This window comes from Spermophilus citellus (assembly GCF_964194105.1).
Source record: "Spermophilus citellus genome assembly, chromosome: 4".
In the NCBI taxonomy this organism is placed as follows: Eukaryota; Metazoa; Chordata; class Mammalia; order Rodentia; family Sciuridae; genus Spermophilus; species Spermophilus citellus.
The window spans coordinates 58,999,453-59,016,139 of record NC_138185.1 but is presented as its reverse complement, the minus strand read 5'-3'; the positions used below and the strand labels follow the sequence as shown (position 1 = coordinate 59,016,139).

Genomic DNA, 16,687 nt, shown 5'->3' with positions numbered 1-16,687 from the left:
TTCAGACAACATTTGTTTCTTTGAAATAGGTTCAGTGTTTTCAAAAAATTAAAACTTTTATTATATTATGATTGTGTGTCACACATTTTGGGCTTTCTAGCCAACTCACAGTTTTCTCATCTTGGAGAATTATTTTCCCCTCCCCAGGGAAAGATATTTAGCAGTGGCCACGTGTGAGTTTTACCCTCTGCTCCTCTGGCCAAAGGATTATTATACCACCTTACCAAGTTGGAACTATTAGGCTTTCTCTTACATGAACTTCTTCACTTTAACAAGAGAATTGCTGGGAGCTAAATCAACTCATGATGTATTTCAAGAGGGAAGAGATAGAATCAACTGTTCTTTGACATCCCAGGACTGAAAAGTTTCATGCTTTCTAAGGCCATTTAATCCATTTCTTCCGTGAAAACATCAGTATCTTTCCAATAAACAGCCTTTTTTGCTTAAGCTAGCTCAAGTTATTTTCTGTTGATTGCAAATCAAAGAAACCAACAAGAGTTTGTTCTATTTTTATATTTTATTAGTTTTAATTATTATAAATCTTCTTGGTGATTTTCCCTTGAAAGATAGTGATGTATTCCTAAGAATTTAAAAAAAAAAAATTTCTATTTATTTTGAGAGCAATAGCATGAGAAGCCAGCAAACATCCAGTTGAAAATTTTATGTTCCCTGAGGAAAGTGATTATATATTGCATGTTTTTGGTATTACATCTATACAATCTCCAGAATCATAACTAACTAGTTATTTACACCATTCAACACCAAATAAAAGGTCTATTTTACTGTAAAGATTATACCACTCAGTAACCAACCAGAAAAACAGTTAGAGAGATCTTACTAAAGAATTAGGGGCTGGGGATGTGGCTCAAGCGGTAGCGCGCTCGCCTGGCATGCATGCGGCCCGGGTTCGATCCTCAGCACCACATACAAACAAAGATGTTGTGTCCAACGAGAACTAAAAAATAAATACTAAAAATTCTCTCTCTCTCTCTCTCTCTCTCTCTCTCTCTCTCTCTCTCTCTCTCTCTCTAAAAAAAAAAGAATTAGAGAGATCCATGCTGTTTTATGGAGGTTGCATTTTCCTGTTTCATTATTGTGCCAATAATCACTTTGCATTTGGCATACCACTAACAGCATAAGGAAAATTCTGAGGAGCCATATTTACCTTTGCCAACATCTCCATAAATTAGCCTCTTCATTAGAGAGGAGTCCTAGTCGGAGACGATATTCAGAAACTCTCAGAATTTCAATTGAAATGGTTTGCCCATCATTCAATTCCTTCTGCCCTCCTGCCTTTTGCCTTTCTGAACCACCATTTGAGTAGAGATGCATACAGGTGTTGCCAACAATTGCTCATCCAACAATAGGTGTCACTAGGTGACAGCATCTGTAGATTAAGTGTTAGTCTATGGTGGTGACAGAGTGAAAAATAAAAAAAAAAAATGGATTCTATAGGCTTCAGTTTTAGTGGAGATAGAGACCTAGAGGTAGAGCTGGGAATGGCTATTCTCCAGTCAAGTGGATTCACATGTTCACTGATCTCTACTGCCCACTGAGTCACAGTGTCTGGGGACAGTTAAGAGTGAACATCTTGCTGGTGCCGTGATACAAAACCCTGGGACACTTTGCCTAATGGGTACCTGTAAAACTGTACAAGTCCAAACGCAAGTTTCAATGCTATAATCTCACAAAGGAATGAAATATTACCAGCTATCACCCTTAATAACAATTAATTCTCCCATCCCATTTTTGAAAGGGTTTCAGTTCTGAATCTACTTTCCTCCCATCAGATAGAGTATGAGATATGCTGAGATGAGATTGTTAAAGCTTGGACTGTAGAATTTTATCTGGCCATCTGAGTCACTCAGAAAGCCCCAAGCACTCTCCTTTTACATGTATTATAATAAAACAAATTATTCTGGTGTTGCAGACCTTGAATACCTACTAACCTTGATAAGCACTTACATCTAAACAAAAAGAGAATCAATTTGCATTTTCCTTTCTGCTGGCTAACATAATGCTTCATTTTACAGTGGCCATTAAGGGTTATTGCTATCTTTACATACCACATTAGGCAGTTTGTGTCCATTGTTCCTGCGTAGTTCCATCAGAATGTTTCAGGTTGAAGGCGTTTTCACAATGATGTTGCTTTTGTCCTGTCCCCATGCTATTATCGTGAATGTGTTTATCCCAACAGGTCTCTTCAAGACTTGAACACTGTCCTCTGTGAAAACATGTCAGTCATCACCTATACTTACAATCAGAATTAACAATGCTCAAGGTCTCAGAATGCGTGTGTGCACACACATGCATATACAAGTGCATGCACAGAGCTTACCTGGGTGGCCAGATAGGTAAATCTGCAAAGCTTCCCAGAGTGATCTTAAATGAATTGCAATCTGCATAGGCCAAAGAAATCCCTTGGAAAAGCCACTGAATTCTAAAGCATCTCTCCAGACTGACAAATTCTTCAAACAATGCCAGGCCCAGCCTTTGAATTATCATTTTCTGCTCTGATCTATGGCCCCTTAATATTCTGGGGCAGAGGAAATAAACCACAGGCATTTGTTAACCAAACATCTGTGTATGGGAAGAAATGGGAAACATGCTCCTCCAGGAAACCACAAATACTTGAGTTGGAATAATTGAGAAATGGCCACTGGCAGGTAGGGTAACACAATTATTATAGATGGAACCTTTGGGGAGTACAAACAAAGTCTTCGCCTGGAAGACAGAGGCCTTCAGTGAAAAAGAATGATCACCAAAGACCCACTTCACAGTGCAACAGCATACAGGCTGTGGTTGTGGAGGAGCCTTCAAACATTGACAAATAGCTTGGGCAGAGATCAAAAATTAAAGCATGAAATATTGATATTTTAAAATTGAGTTTTCACAATAAAAAAACATTTTTTTTCTGATACAGTTGGCAACCACATTTCAGTATTTGTACAGCTAGTTTTTATTCTGCATGAGTTCCATATTCTTTTTTTTATGTCCTGGTTCCATTTGAAATCAATAAAGAATATGTCTGGAATACTTTTACAATTTGTAACAAGAATGGATCTTTGAATACCAAATAATTAATCTCTTCATTACTAATTAACCACATCATGTCACGAAGGAACTAGATTCTAAGACCCTAATGGACAGGTAAACATCTTTAAAATTTGTCCAGTGCTTTGTGTGATATATATACATAATGATGATGGAAGAGAGTCTGATAAATAAAAATAGCATAAACACTGGCAGAGTTATTGATCCTTGGAATATATGAGAGTCCTCCAAAGAGTTTAGAAATATAATAACACTCCACTCAGAAACTACTGGCAGATACTTAGGTGTAGTCCAGTGAAAAGGGAGAAAACACCAGTTTATAAAACAAAAAAATATGTGATCATTTGTCTGCTGTCTGGACTAAGTTCTGGGAAAAAAAGAAAAAGAAAAAGAAAAAGATGAATGAAGCCTCGTGCCTGTCCAGGATAGGTTGATAAGAGATCAAAAACCATCAAACAGAAAGTCATCAATTTCTCTGAATAAGATTGAGAGTCATTTCAATATCACCATCTCTTTAACCCTCATGATTTTTCTAGTGTTTATGATCTTAGTTTGACTTTGGGACCTTTTGGAACTCTGGAAGATGATTTTTGAATTAGCAGGAAGTCTCAGTGTGGAATCCTTGCCCTGCTCCTCACTTCTAACAGCATCTACATGATTTTCCACAGCATCTACACAACAGAGTAGAGCCCTTGGGTATTTCTGCATTCTTCCCCAAAGAACGCAAGACCTAGGCAAACCTCCTTAATTGAACTTTGCTTGCCACTACACCTCCAAGCTCCAAACTAGGTCAGCCAGTCAGCCACACCATAAAAAGATTGGAAGGACATCTATGGAATTCCATAAATTCCAGTGCAAAGAATCTGAAGACGAAGCCACTGTTGTACAAATTCTTCTACGCCCACAGTGCATCCTCTCACTACAAAGACAAATTAAATCTTACTGAAGAAAGTGGAAAAGAAATTGCTATGGAAAAATGGGAATGATTTTTTTTTCCAGAAATAAAAACATTCTCATGACTGGCAGCTCCACACAAAGGACTTTAAAATAAAATTAAAAACAAATTAGAAAATGCTTAGGGAAGAATATTTGTATTATCCAAAACTTTTCCTTTTACAAAGAATTCCCTACAGAATTCTTCTAAATGTTAAACTCCCCTGGTGCCTTTAAATGGTTGTTTACAGATCATTAACTACTCCTGGAAAGGCTAGTGTAGAAAACCTGCCAGAGTATGAGAATCTCCCATTGATTAACCTAAATTTAAGAGAAGGTTGCCTGAGATGGATGGAATTCAGTTTGCCAGAAATGAATTTTTGTCACCAATTTCAGAATGTAAAATTGATCACATACAAGATTTCTTTCTAATGGACAGAGCTCAAGTTTTAACATTATTTTAGTGCTGAAATATTTGGGCATTATATGTGAATATTTAAAAAATAATTCAACATTGAGGATTGAACCCAGGGGCACTCTTCCATTGGGCTACATCCCCACCCCTTTTTATTTTATTTTGAGATAGGGTCTCACTAAATTGCCCAGGCTGGCCTTGAACTTACGAACCTCTTGCATCTGTGACCCAAATCTCTTGGATTACAGGTTTACAGAGTCACATTTGGCCACAAATACTAAAATTGAACAACCTATTACCCAAGTGTTAGCATTTAGGGGTTTATAAAGGTTTTTGTGATTCAATAAATAACATTATTATTAAATACACAGTTTTGTCTATATTTCTGCTTGATTCCTTAGAGTGACTTGTAAAGTATAATTAATAGATAAAATCCCCAAAATGTGCAATATTTTTGATACAAATTGTTCAAACATTTTTCAGACAGGTAGTTTCAACAAATTTCCTTTACCACAAGTTATTCTTACTGCTTCTTCATCAGAAATGAATATGAATAGTTTGAAAATAATTCCTAAAGTTTTAGTTGGAGACATTATGTTAGTTGTTTATTTGAAAATAATTTGATTACAAAATTAAATGCATTTATTATCATAGTTCTTTGTATTTCTCCCTGTAAACTAACTGCTTTTGTCTTGCCAATCTGGTGGGAATTTGAGTACTTTTCTTAATGATTTTTAAGTGTTCTTTACACATTAAAGGCATTAACATATTAAAGTTATGAAAGTTTTCATATCAGTTATACATTTTTTTTCACCTTAAGTGTTTGCATTTTAATTTTGCTTATGGAATTTTTAACATGTGCTTTTATACTTTTTTCCCATCAATTTTGGCTAACAAAATATTTTCTCCAGAAATTACAACTGAAAAAAATCACTTATGTTTTCTTCTATTGTTTTCATGGTGTATGAAGTACTTCTACCACCTGGATGAATAAGACTACTCATGATTTCTCACACTGTTTTCTCCTTCAGAGGGTGGAAATATAATAACCATTTTGCAGAGTTCTGGGCCTCTATAAAATGACATTTGAAAGTTCTCTGTTGTTAGAAGGTGATTAAAATGCAAGTTGAAGAATAAAATTACGATCATAGCTGACAGAATCTGATATGTCAAAATGAAAAAAAATATATATATTTGGCATATATCCTGACCAAGCAAAGCAAAACAAAAAAATACATCTTTGATGACTTTGAACAACACAGAAATTAGTGTACTTCGGCCAAATGTGAAATAGCTAAATTTTATGAGCGATTTGAAATAAACTTGATGATGACCTTTACCCTTTTGTATTTGTTGCTTTTATTTTTGTTTGTCTCAAAATTCTCCTCAAATAACATGTAGTCAGAGGCTAATGTATCCCAGAGATGAAATGAATCTTCTAAACTCTTTGCATTTATGATCTCGGGAAAAGGTTTGCAATCCCACCAGCCCCTGGCCCCACTCCCATCTCACTGCTCTATTTAATGTGGTGTGGACTGTCTTCTCACATCCCCAGCTCCTATATGAATCATTTTCAGCATGGAGTTCTGATCATTATACACAAGGTCACTTTTTAATTAGAACAATATAGTAAAACATATGCTCAGAAGATAAATGAGGTACAAAGCTAGCTGTGCTACAGTGAACCCTTTTATTGGAAAGCCCTTAAAAATAATAAGCGTCATGTATAGTCCAGGGGACTTTGCAACATATTTCAGTACAGCAAAGTGCCAGCCATCGTGAATGAATACCCTGTTATAGTGAACAATCATTTGGCAGCATAGGTTATTTTAATGGACACATCACTTTAAACGAAGCCTTCACCATCTGTTCTGCCCTCTAATTACAGATGCAAAAAGAACATAATTCACAATTGCATCATAAAAAAGTAAGATATAAGTGATTTAAATGCATGTGTATCTTCTTTATTCAATGCAGCATGCAGCTGTTATGTTGTTTTCATGTTTCAAACACAAATGAGGATAGAAATCGCTCTTCTTTGAGGGAGTGAGTTCCCCACTGCAGGACATTTGGGGATGTGAATGAATGTAAAACTGTGTGTTCTTAGAGCACTTTCATGTCACATAAGAGGCAAAGTGAGCCTGTAATGCACTCAGTGTATTACCACATCTGATGGAGTGCATGTTTGTGTTGAAACCTAATTTTCAGTTGGTTCCTTTCTAGGCATTTGTATTTCAGTGACTTCTCAGGTTAATGTACTTTGCCAAGAACCAATGAGTGGAGATGTGTAGGTAATAACAAAGGAACCCTCCTTCAGAATAAGTCGAGCCCACTGCTTACTCCAGAACCAGAGGCAACCTCTGGCATGAACCCATGGAGTTCTTATATGAATCTATCCTGGCTTCCCAAGATTAACCCTCTGACAGAACTCCTTTCTTTTTTGCCTAATGTCTCAAAAATATTTCAAGACTCTCATATGGATTTACAATTTACTGATTACTTGTTTAGGGGAGAATGTCTTGATCCGTGAACTTCTGGGTGAACTTCTGGGTGAACTTGATTTGTTATAGAAACTCTAAAACATCCACTGATCCTTGATACTGATCCAAATGTAATGTTTCCAGTACACAATTTTTCTTCTTAAAGAAAAAGTTTATTAAATTCATTCTATATATGCTCAATTTGCTTGCAAACAAAAAATGTAGGTAGTCAAATGAAATTTTAATAGAATTTATATTTCTTAGGGCTAACTGCTTGGGGGTGGTGCTTGAAAAACAAATGAACTGGTAAAAAATGCAAATAAATAGTTTAAAAACCAAATAAATAGTGTAAAGTTCTATATTGTAACCCTTTCAGAAATAAGAAAATACTTCCCAGAAAAATTCTCTTACCTTCACTATGGTCTAGCTAAGAATGATGCAAACTTTGCATAGTTAATAAACAGGTGTTCTGAAGGTGTTTATTAAGTAGTTTAAAAAAATTCCTCCATTCCTCCTCCCCCACCACTTTAATTTGCATTCCTAATTTGCCTAGCAATTATTCTGTCTTTGCAGATTAATTAGAAATAAACAATTGTTAGAATAGTCTCACTATCCAAATTATAATTATTCTGTACAAAATGTACAACTTTATAAGATCATGTATTATGTGTATATGCATTATAGCTGATGCAAAAACTTATCAATTATTTATGGATATGTGTGTGTATGTGTATGTATAAACACAACAGAGATGATATTCAACAAAACATGTTTCATCCAGATGGACTTTACAATTGGCAATGCTTTCCATTGGTCAATACCATGCAGAACTGATTATTGATATTTTTCATTTTGCCTCTACACACCATTTACACAGAATTAAAGCATAATGTTAACCATGGTTACCTTTGAGTGGTTTTATCAGAAGAAAGTGATCTGCATGTCATCCTTTCACATTTTAAAATTTATATTTATAATTTCTTGAATAATTAATAAAATATATAGTTTAAACAAACAAACAAAAAAAGAAAGAAAAAACAGAAACAAAATTGAGTGTTAAGTTACTCTGAACAATTTTCAACCTGTTGTTGAATATGTGTTTTTGTGAAACTCTGTTCTTATTGCTATAGACTTCCTTTATGATTTGCTTAGATCATGTATCAATTAAAATATAAGTAACCAGTGGGTCTATTATATCAATTAATCCATGAAGTAACTTGATACTAATTATTATTTATTAAAATTATAAACATTTTTCAGAACTATATGTAGCACACAATCAGAAATTTTCATCAAAATTATCTTACCAGTGTTTCAATGACACTATTGTTCAAGAAAGTACTACAGGAATGCTTCTCTGTTTCTGAGATTCTTACACTTTAATTAGTAGCAATATGAGAGAAGTAAGCACAATACATTTAAAAATAAAAAGTATTAAATCATTTCAACTTTATTCCAAAATATTATTCTTCCACTTTTTCCTGAATATGAATTAAAATTTATAATAAATGAAGGACTAGGAAAACATGTTACCTCCCTGTTATGGTTTAGATATGAAGTGTCCACCCAAAGTTCATGTGTGAGACCCTGCAAGGGGGTTTAGAGATGAAATAACTGGGTTATAAGAGCCTTAACCTAATCAATGTATTAATCCACTGATACAGATTAACTGGGTTGTAACCGTAGGCATATATGATGTGGCTGGGCGGGGGTGAGTCATTTGGGGTGTATCTTTGGGGTATGTATTTTGTCCTTGGGGAGGAGAGTCTCTCTCTCTCTCTCTCTCTCTCTCTCTCTCTCTCTCTCTCTCTCTCCCTCTTTCTCTCTCCTTCTCTGTCTCTGCTTCCTGGTGCCATGTCCTGAGGTGCTTTCATCTGTCATGCCCTTCTATCACGATGTTCTTCCTCATATCTGGCCCAGAGCAATGGAGTTGGTCATCTATAGGAAAAAAAAAAAAAAAACTCTGAAACTGTGAGCCCCCAAATAAACATTTCCTCTTCTAAAATTGTTCTTGTCATGTCTTTTGGTCACAGCAGCAAACAACAACAACAACAACAACAACAAAAACTAACTAGAAAACTCCCCAATATTTTCATTGTATTTCTTTGAATATTCAGAGATCTGTTTAAGAATGTTTAAACTATCTTCAAAATGGGATGGGAGGAAACTTTGGAAAATAAAAGAAAATATGTTAACTGTCACTTTATTTTTTCTTTAAGTATTGGGGATCAAACAGAGAGTTTCATGCATGCTAGGTAAGTACTCTACCATTGAGTTATATCCTAAACCACCCTCCCCTTTCTTAAACTTAGCTGAGTGAGTATAACATTTAAATTCAGGGTATATGCTCAGTAATATTGGAATTGATCAAATATTAAAAATGAATGATTCCTGTGTGATAAACCCACACATATATTTTGGAAATATTCCATTTATTTTAAATTCTTCTTATTATAGTCAATAACTTTTACTAGAAAAAATATTAATTACAGAAAACTTGAATTAAAAGAATCATGTGTTGGTAAGTGTCTGTGCTCAAGGCTATATTAGGAATTCATAAAAATAAAGTCAAGTAAATATTTCTGCACATGCAGCTTTCTGGATAAATCTGTTAAAATGGTTGTAATTCAAGTGAACATTTCTCCCTATTCAAATATGTGTCATTTGACTCAGCAAGAAGAGATGGATAACTAACAAAATGTTTCACCTAAACTTTGTTTTTTATTTAAATAACGAATAACTTCTTTTTTAAAAAAATAATTGTTAGATGTATTCAAATTTACAAAATAATTTGTAAAAAATGGTTGCTGATCATCCATAAATTTAATTTTAGTTCTAATGTTTCAGGACTATTAATTTTCCCTAACTTTAACATGAACTTAAAAAAATAGTTGTATTTATTAAATGGCATGTAAATAGAATCCAGTTTTGAATCAAGGATATTGAATAGTATAAGATCAAGTTGGAGGTAAAAGGAGGTTTGTGCAGGGAGTATCACATACTTTCTTCAAGAAGAGGACACTGTACTGCCCCTGAAAAATGTCACATAAGATGCATGAGAAACAATGGTACCCAGTAGTACATTAATGAAGTGTATCCACTAAGTGTATGAAATCTAAGGCTATAAATCCTCTACTAAGGCCACACCACCAAGTGCAACATTGATGTTAGTTTAGGAACCATTCTCAACAGTGATGTTCACTGACAACGAGAAATGGAAGGACATGAGTGAAGATGATGTTGATGGTGATGATGGTGAAGATGACAACAATGACTTTTAAGACTTACATAGCACTATGATGTATTGGACTCTGTTATAATTGCTTTGTTTTTTTAAATTTAATCCTACTTAATCCTTCCAATGAAAGTCACTGAAACTGTAACAAAGACACACTTACCAAGATGAGGAACTCCAGAGAACCATGATTCTGTGAAAATCTTTGGTAACTCATATCACCTTACCTATACCAGCTCTAATCCTTTCAATTGTAAACCAAACTCTGCTTAGCAAATAATTATGATTGGAATAAACAGAGAATGACAGGTCCAAAAATATTTCATGATAAACTAAAAACAGAGAATATCATAATTTATTTTATATTGGCATATATCATAATTTACATTTATATTAGCATATAAATGTATATACTAACCTATTTTGTCCATGGGGAGGAGAGTCTTAACCTATTATTTTTTTTTTATTTTCCAAAGTTTCCTCCCATCCCATTTTTAAGATTGTTTAAACATTCTTAAACAGAAATAAATATATTGTATATACAATTAGTATATACTAACCTATTTCCATATAAGCAGACTACCTTCAGGTATGTATATAGAACAGTAGCAACCACAAAAGCTGAAACACAGGATCTCACTGCTCAAAACAAGAAAAAGTATTTTTAAGTAAATTGTTTCCACTTTGTGATAAACACTAGGTTAGCCCCTATACAGGAGACAAAAAGAATTAATATTTATCCTCAAGGAGCTGATCACCCAGTTACAAACACAATCATGAACTTATAGAACTATAGTGAAATAAGACTGAACAATGTCACATTTTTAATTAATTTAATTAAAAATCCTCAGTCATTTTCCTCTATTTTATGACTTCTTTTTACAACTTTCTTCCAGCTGGATAGCTTATCTCTCCTGCTGGGATTTTGCAATCCTTTGGGACTTTATTAAAGCATGCACCTCTTTGTACTGAACCTGTCAAAACCTCTGTTTTCACATCTGTGAGATACCAAGGACCAACCTCAGAGTGTTGCTGTAGAATTAAGTCAATGAAAAAAAAAAAGTACAGAATATTTTCTGGCACATAGTGACAATCATTGATAACTACACCAATATTACTGCTCTTACTACTATTATTATTATCTACCTCCATACTCAACTTCTTGAGCAGCTTTATCATCCTCATATGATCATTTTAATAATTCTAATAACTCCTAGAAGACTTCTCTGAATGTTTTATACTTTCTCAAATAGGAATGATGAAGCATACGGTAACTGCCAAAGGTTAAATTAGTATCTAAGGGAAAAGTGTTTATGGTTTCTTCATGGTCTCAAAATAAACATGCTGATGAAGGTGAGTTGAAATGTATCTGGGTCTCATTCTGGGTGAAAAAATGAGGTTAAGGGGGCTGGGGCTGTAGCTCAGTGGTAGAGTGCCTGCCTCACATGTGTGAGGCACTGGGTTCAATCCTCAGCACCACATAAAAATGAATAAATAAATAAAGGTATTGTGTCCATCTGCAGCTAGAAAATATTTTTTTAAAATGAGGTTAAGGCATTAGTCATTGAAGAGTAACTAGAAAAGAGTCCTGTATCAAAGAATAGTAGTATTAGGTCTATACAAAGTGTGTGTGTGTGTGTATGTGTGTGTGTGTGTGTGTGTGTGTGTTAGGTATAGTGGAAAAGGGAACTCATTTAGAGAGTTACTCCCCTGTTTAGGTATGAAAATCTGAGAACCTCTACTAATTGGGGTAACAGATATAAGATAAAAATCAGACTATAAGAGAAAAAAATTACAACCGGTTTAGATTACTGCTAACATCTAAAAGAAAAAATAATATTCAGAGGTGGAGGTAAGGTTTTGGGTTCGGACAGGAAAGAACAATTCAAATGAGAAAAGAAAAGAGAAAACAAGCCCATTTTCCTAAATGGGACCACGGCATGCATTTGAGATAAACTAAATTTAAGGTTTACAGGTTGTTAGATTGAACTTGTTTGCAAGTTATTATCATGTGAGGCTGAATCTCTACCTAGAGAACTAGAAACAACTAACTCCCTAATTCAACTGGTCCTTGTCCTTTGTAAAGTTGACATCAAGGTACATAAGTAATCAAAGGCCTTCAGCAAAGTATCTTGGTGCCCACATTAGTGAGGAGAGGGACAAAACCAATTCATCCACTCTTTTTTTATGATTATACAACCATGGCCTTGGGTCTACTTGGTTTCTTTGCACAGAGAGAGTTTCTTTGGTGTTGAGATCAAAAATAGTCTTATCCTTTAATCTGCAGCAGTATTCTATCTTTGGAAGCAAATGAGTGAGGGACACAGAAAGGCATTGCCAGCTCAATACAATTCCCAGTAAACCGACGAGAGTCACGTGTGTGTCTACAGACTACATTGGTATACATGCAAATAGATCAAAGTACCCAAATTTGACCTAATATACAGGTTTCATATTATGCAAAGAGAAATAATTTTTTTCAAAATGTAAGACCTTCAAAAAGCCAGAAAACAAGTGTTTATTTAAAATATATCTTTTAGCTCTGATTCAGAGGAAAGACACCAGCCAAAAACTCAATACCCATGGGTCATCCACATGCTGAAGTCCCTTCCAGGAAAATTGGTTTATAACAGTAAGTTTACAAAACTATGTGTCCCCAAGTAGAGCTAAGAAAACTCCAAGGCGTATTCATTCCAATTCCATGACACAGCTCTAAATATAGAGCAGGGGAAATGCTTGTTCATGAAGACACATCAGATTCACTGGTTTTTCTAGATGTGGTACCAATGATACCTTAACTGAGATTATGCTCTTCCGTGTCCGGAAGAGCATAATCTACAGCACTGTCTTGTTTGTTTTCTTTAATTACTTATGATCCAGGTCACTATTAGAAGCTGGGGACCAAGAGAAAGTACTTATTTAGATATACATCTAGTTTGCCTGGTTTTTGTTTGTTTGTTTTTGTTTTTTTAAAGAGAGAGAGAGAGAGAGAGAGAATTTTTTTAATATTTGTTTTTCAGTTTTCGGTGGACACAATATCTTTATTTTATTTTTATGTGGTGCTGAGGATCTAACCCAGCGCCCTGCTCATGCCAGGTGAGCACGTTACCGCTTGAGCCACATCCCCAGCCCCTAGTTTGCCTGTTTTACAAATAAGAAAATGGAGACAGGTAAATTTTTGCCCAAACTCTGTTAAGAGAACACTGACTAGGACTATGGTCTTTCCAGAACCCAGCCCATTTCCCAGCTACCTTATTGCTTCTCATGTTGGAGATCTTCAGAAGAAAATATTGAGGGACTTTCTCAATCTTGGGATTTACAGGATAACTCATGAGGTTTGTTCCTGTTTGAGCTGGGCACAGGGAGGGTATGCTATAAAGGGGGGAAAAACAAGTCCAGCCACTTTTGTTGTGAGGAGATATTCTCAGAGTGTTCTCTATTTTATACATTCACTGGCACTGAAAACTTGTGTCACTGTGTGCCCTCTGCAGAAGCATGGGCTAGAAGAGACACAGACACAGAAAAGCATATAAAATTTTCCAGTAGCTCATGTCTCATCATCTCACGAGAAATTCCCTAGATGCAGCCCTTACCTTCTCTCTTTCCTTCTCCTCCTCACTGGGGCTGCTGTTTGCACATCTTCAGCTATTTTTTTTCCTCTGCTAAAATAAAATAAAATAAAATAACCTCAGCTCTTCATGTATGAAAGCTGCCAAATGATGCTATATATTCAAGAGCCCAGAGGATGGTGGAACTAAAGACCCAGTGGTCCTAGGAAGAGGAAGGAAGCAGTGGGCCAGGCAGAGGCAGAAGGGCATAATTGGGTTCACACTACTGTCTTCCTAGCAACCAGATCTGGAATGTGAAAATTGGAGTGGTAAATTTCTGAAATAATCAAAGCTTCACTTAAGTATAATGAATATAAATATATCTTAAAATAATGAATTCAGTGATTCTGAAAGAAAAAACAAAAGAAAATTACCTTCTTCAAAATTGAATATGTTTACTAATAAGTCCAAGTTAGTATCACATTACATTCCAAAGCTAACCGTGATAAACTGAAAACAAATGCTTTAAGTTCATGAGGTGATGCACTGGCCTCAGTATCCTTCTAAAGAGAAGGTTAAACTGGTCAGTACTATATTTCCAAGAAACATGTTTCCCAACTTGCAACTATTTGGTTTTAGGTAGGCATGCTTACTTGAAAAATTTATAGAAAGTATCAAATATTAAATGCTTTCCCACCAAATGAGATACCTTCAAATTTTAACCTCAAGCAAAGTTCTCTAGAATGCCATTGTAGCAGAGTTGTATGGAACGGAATTTTTAAAATAGTCTGAATCAGTAATTTCTAAAATATATGTTCAAAAGTCAAACAAATATTGAGTGATCATAACCGGAAGAGGACTCTAAACTGGTGAATTTGAAGTGGGATAGAAGGAAACCCAGCTAAATATTAAAATCAGCTGATATGTAGTTGATCTGAGTTTCAGTGTTGGTGTTTAAATAGAACATTCCTCGGGCATTCATGTATCAGTTCTGATGTTTCTTCAGCCTGGGTGGAAGAGGACTAAGGGTATTTGAGCTTTCACATTTCCCTCTCTGCACATAAAACACTTAGATAGCTCTTTGGGTCTGGGTGCTCTAAACTCTCAGAACCTACTCTGGATACAGAGAGGCCTAAAGGGAGACAGATGCTTATGTCTGGGGATAGCTCAGATATTACCTTTCAGGAAGCCTCTTCAGAAAGTGAGAAGAGAGATCCAAAGTGGCAATCTGCAGTCAGAGGATTCACATTCAAGCAGGGTGATGCTCTTCAGCCAATCCAACTTGGTCATAACCCATCAAAGCCAATTGGATTCCATGTTCTGTATTTCAAATCCTGACATAAAATGCAATAGTACAAAAGTTTTATCTATGCTGACACCCAGATAGCTACAAATGAATAATAATAACAGTCACATGCAATGGATCACAGAGCTGATGTGGTTCAGCCATTAGCACCTAAAACACTTGAATTCTCACCTTCTACTTAACGTTGCTTGTTTTAAAGTCATATTACCAAAACATTCTCAGGAAAGCACTATATTTTTTGGCCTTGTGATAATCAAAAGTACCATGGTGTTTTTTTTTTTTTAAATCTTTTAAATCATACAATTGCACACATTTTCAGTCTTGCTTCCTGAGTTCACTTTTTTTCCCCTTTAGGACCATTTCCAAAGATCTCAAGAAAATGAAAGAAACCACTGTGCGCAAGCTGGAATGCATGAAAACCATACCATCTCCTCCTAGAGGGCAAGGAACAGATCCCACGACTCTGTACTTGTCCCTCCTCTACCCCCTCAAGCCACATTTCCCTTCTGCACCCGCATAGCTTCCCCAGCCCCAGTCTGGCCTTGCTCCCTGGCAAAGGGGACGGTAGTTATATCTCCTGGGGCCAGGATGTGAGGCCTGGGAGGAAATGTTGTCTTTTGGGAAATAGCAAAATTGTGTGACTACATTAAAGTCAACACTATTTATCTTCACCTCTTGTCCTATAGGCTGACAAAGGGACACCACTGTTAGGCCCAGCCCCCGTGCACAGCTGCAATAGAAAGAAGGCAGGGACTGGTACTTTCAAGTGTCAGACCTTTTGTGCTGACTACTAGTTTATGAGGCTGATGTCAAGCATTGCAGTCAATGAAGTCTTTGTGCTAGGTGTACAGGGCAGGACAGTGGAAAAACTGCCCTCTCCTATATCCCAGGCCCATCCATCTTCCCCTCACCCTGTTTCTCAACTTTTCTGTCTCTTGAGCAGACAGAGAGAGGATCCCTCCTGGGTTAATGTACTGGAAAATTGCTCTGCATGTTTATGAAGGGGTCCCTTCCAAATGAAAGAAAAAAGGAAAGGGAAAAAAAAAACGGGAAGAAGAGTCATTTTTCCCACTGAACTCATTGGCCTTAAGCTTGTGGGTCTGACCCTGATTAAGAAAATCTCAATGTCCTGCTAGGAGGTTTATTGTGAAGTTTGGCAGAACGCACTTCCGATTGAATTTTTTTTATTATTTATAATCACAAAGTGGTTTTGGACAGCTCTCATCACCCACCCCACCACCAGCTCCTTGGACTCCAAAGGCACAGCGTACATGAACACACACACACACACACACACACACACACACGCATGCGCTCTGGGGTCCAAGCCCTTACCTTTGAAGAGGCCTCATCCACTCACATCCCTGGATCTATTCTCTTCCTCAGAGGAGCTGCTTTCCCCAAGGCAATACCCTATAAATAGCAAACATGCTGTTTTCCTACAATTGCATGGAACATTGGATCATGTGAACTTTGCCATGGACGGATGTGGAAACCAGAGAAGGCTGGTTACGTGATATCACTCACTTGCTTATTTTAACTTTTTTTTTCTAGCTAAAAATAATATTCTTTATCTCTAACATCCTCCCCCATTCCTGTGTTTTATTCTTCTACAGGAGGTTTTAGTCTAAAACAAAATGTCACATGAGTGGTTAAGACATCATCAACTATGTATGCTCCTGAAATGAAGGCCTGTAGTGGCACTAGGAGATTTTT

The 16,687-nt window shown here is 36.0% G+C and overlaps 1 long non-coding RNA gene across 3 annotated transcripts; it reads right to left on the bottom strand.

The window, feature by feature from the left end:
* Positions 1–498: 498 nt before the first annotated feature.
* Positions 499–16,443, bottom strand: LOC308648464. Of its 3 annotated transcripts, XR_014021835.1 has the most exons (6): positions 16,307–16,443; positions 14,844–14,999; positions 13,711–13,779; positions 2,339–2,536; positions 2,067–2,224; positions 499–580 (listed from the first exon to the last, which is right to left on the bottom strand). It is a non-coding gene; the product is annotated as an uncharacterized lncRNA (long non-coding RNA). The 3 variants fall into 3 exon arrangements; XR_014021836.1 differs by lacking the exon at positions 2,339–2,536; XR_014021837.1 differs by lacking the exons at positions 499–580; positions 2,067–2,224; positions 2,339–2,536 and adding an exon at positions 8,659–8,820.
* Between the last annotated feature and the right edge of the window lie 244 nt (positions 16,444–16,687).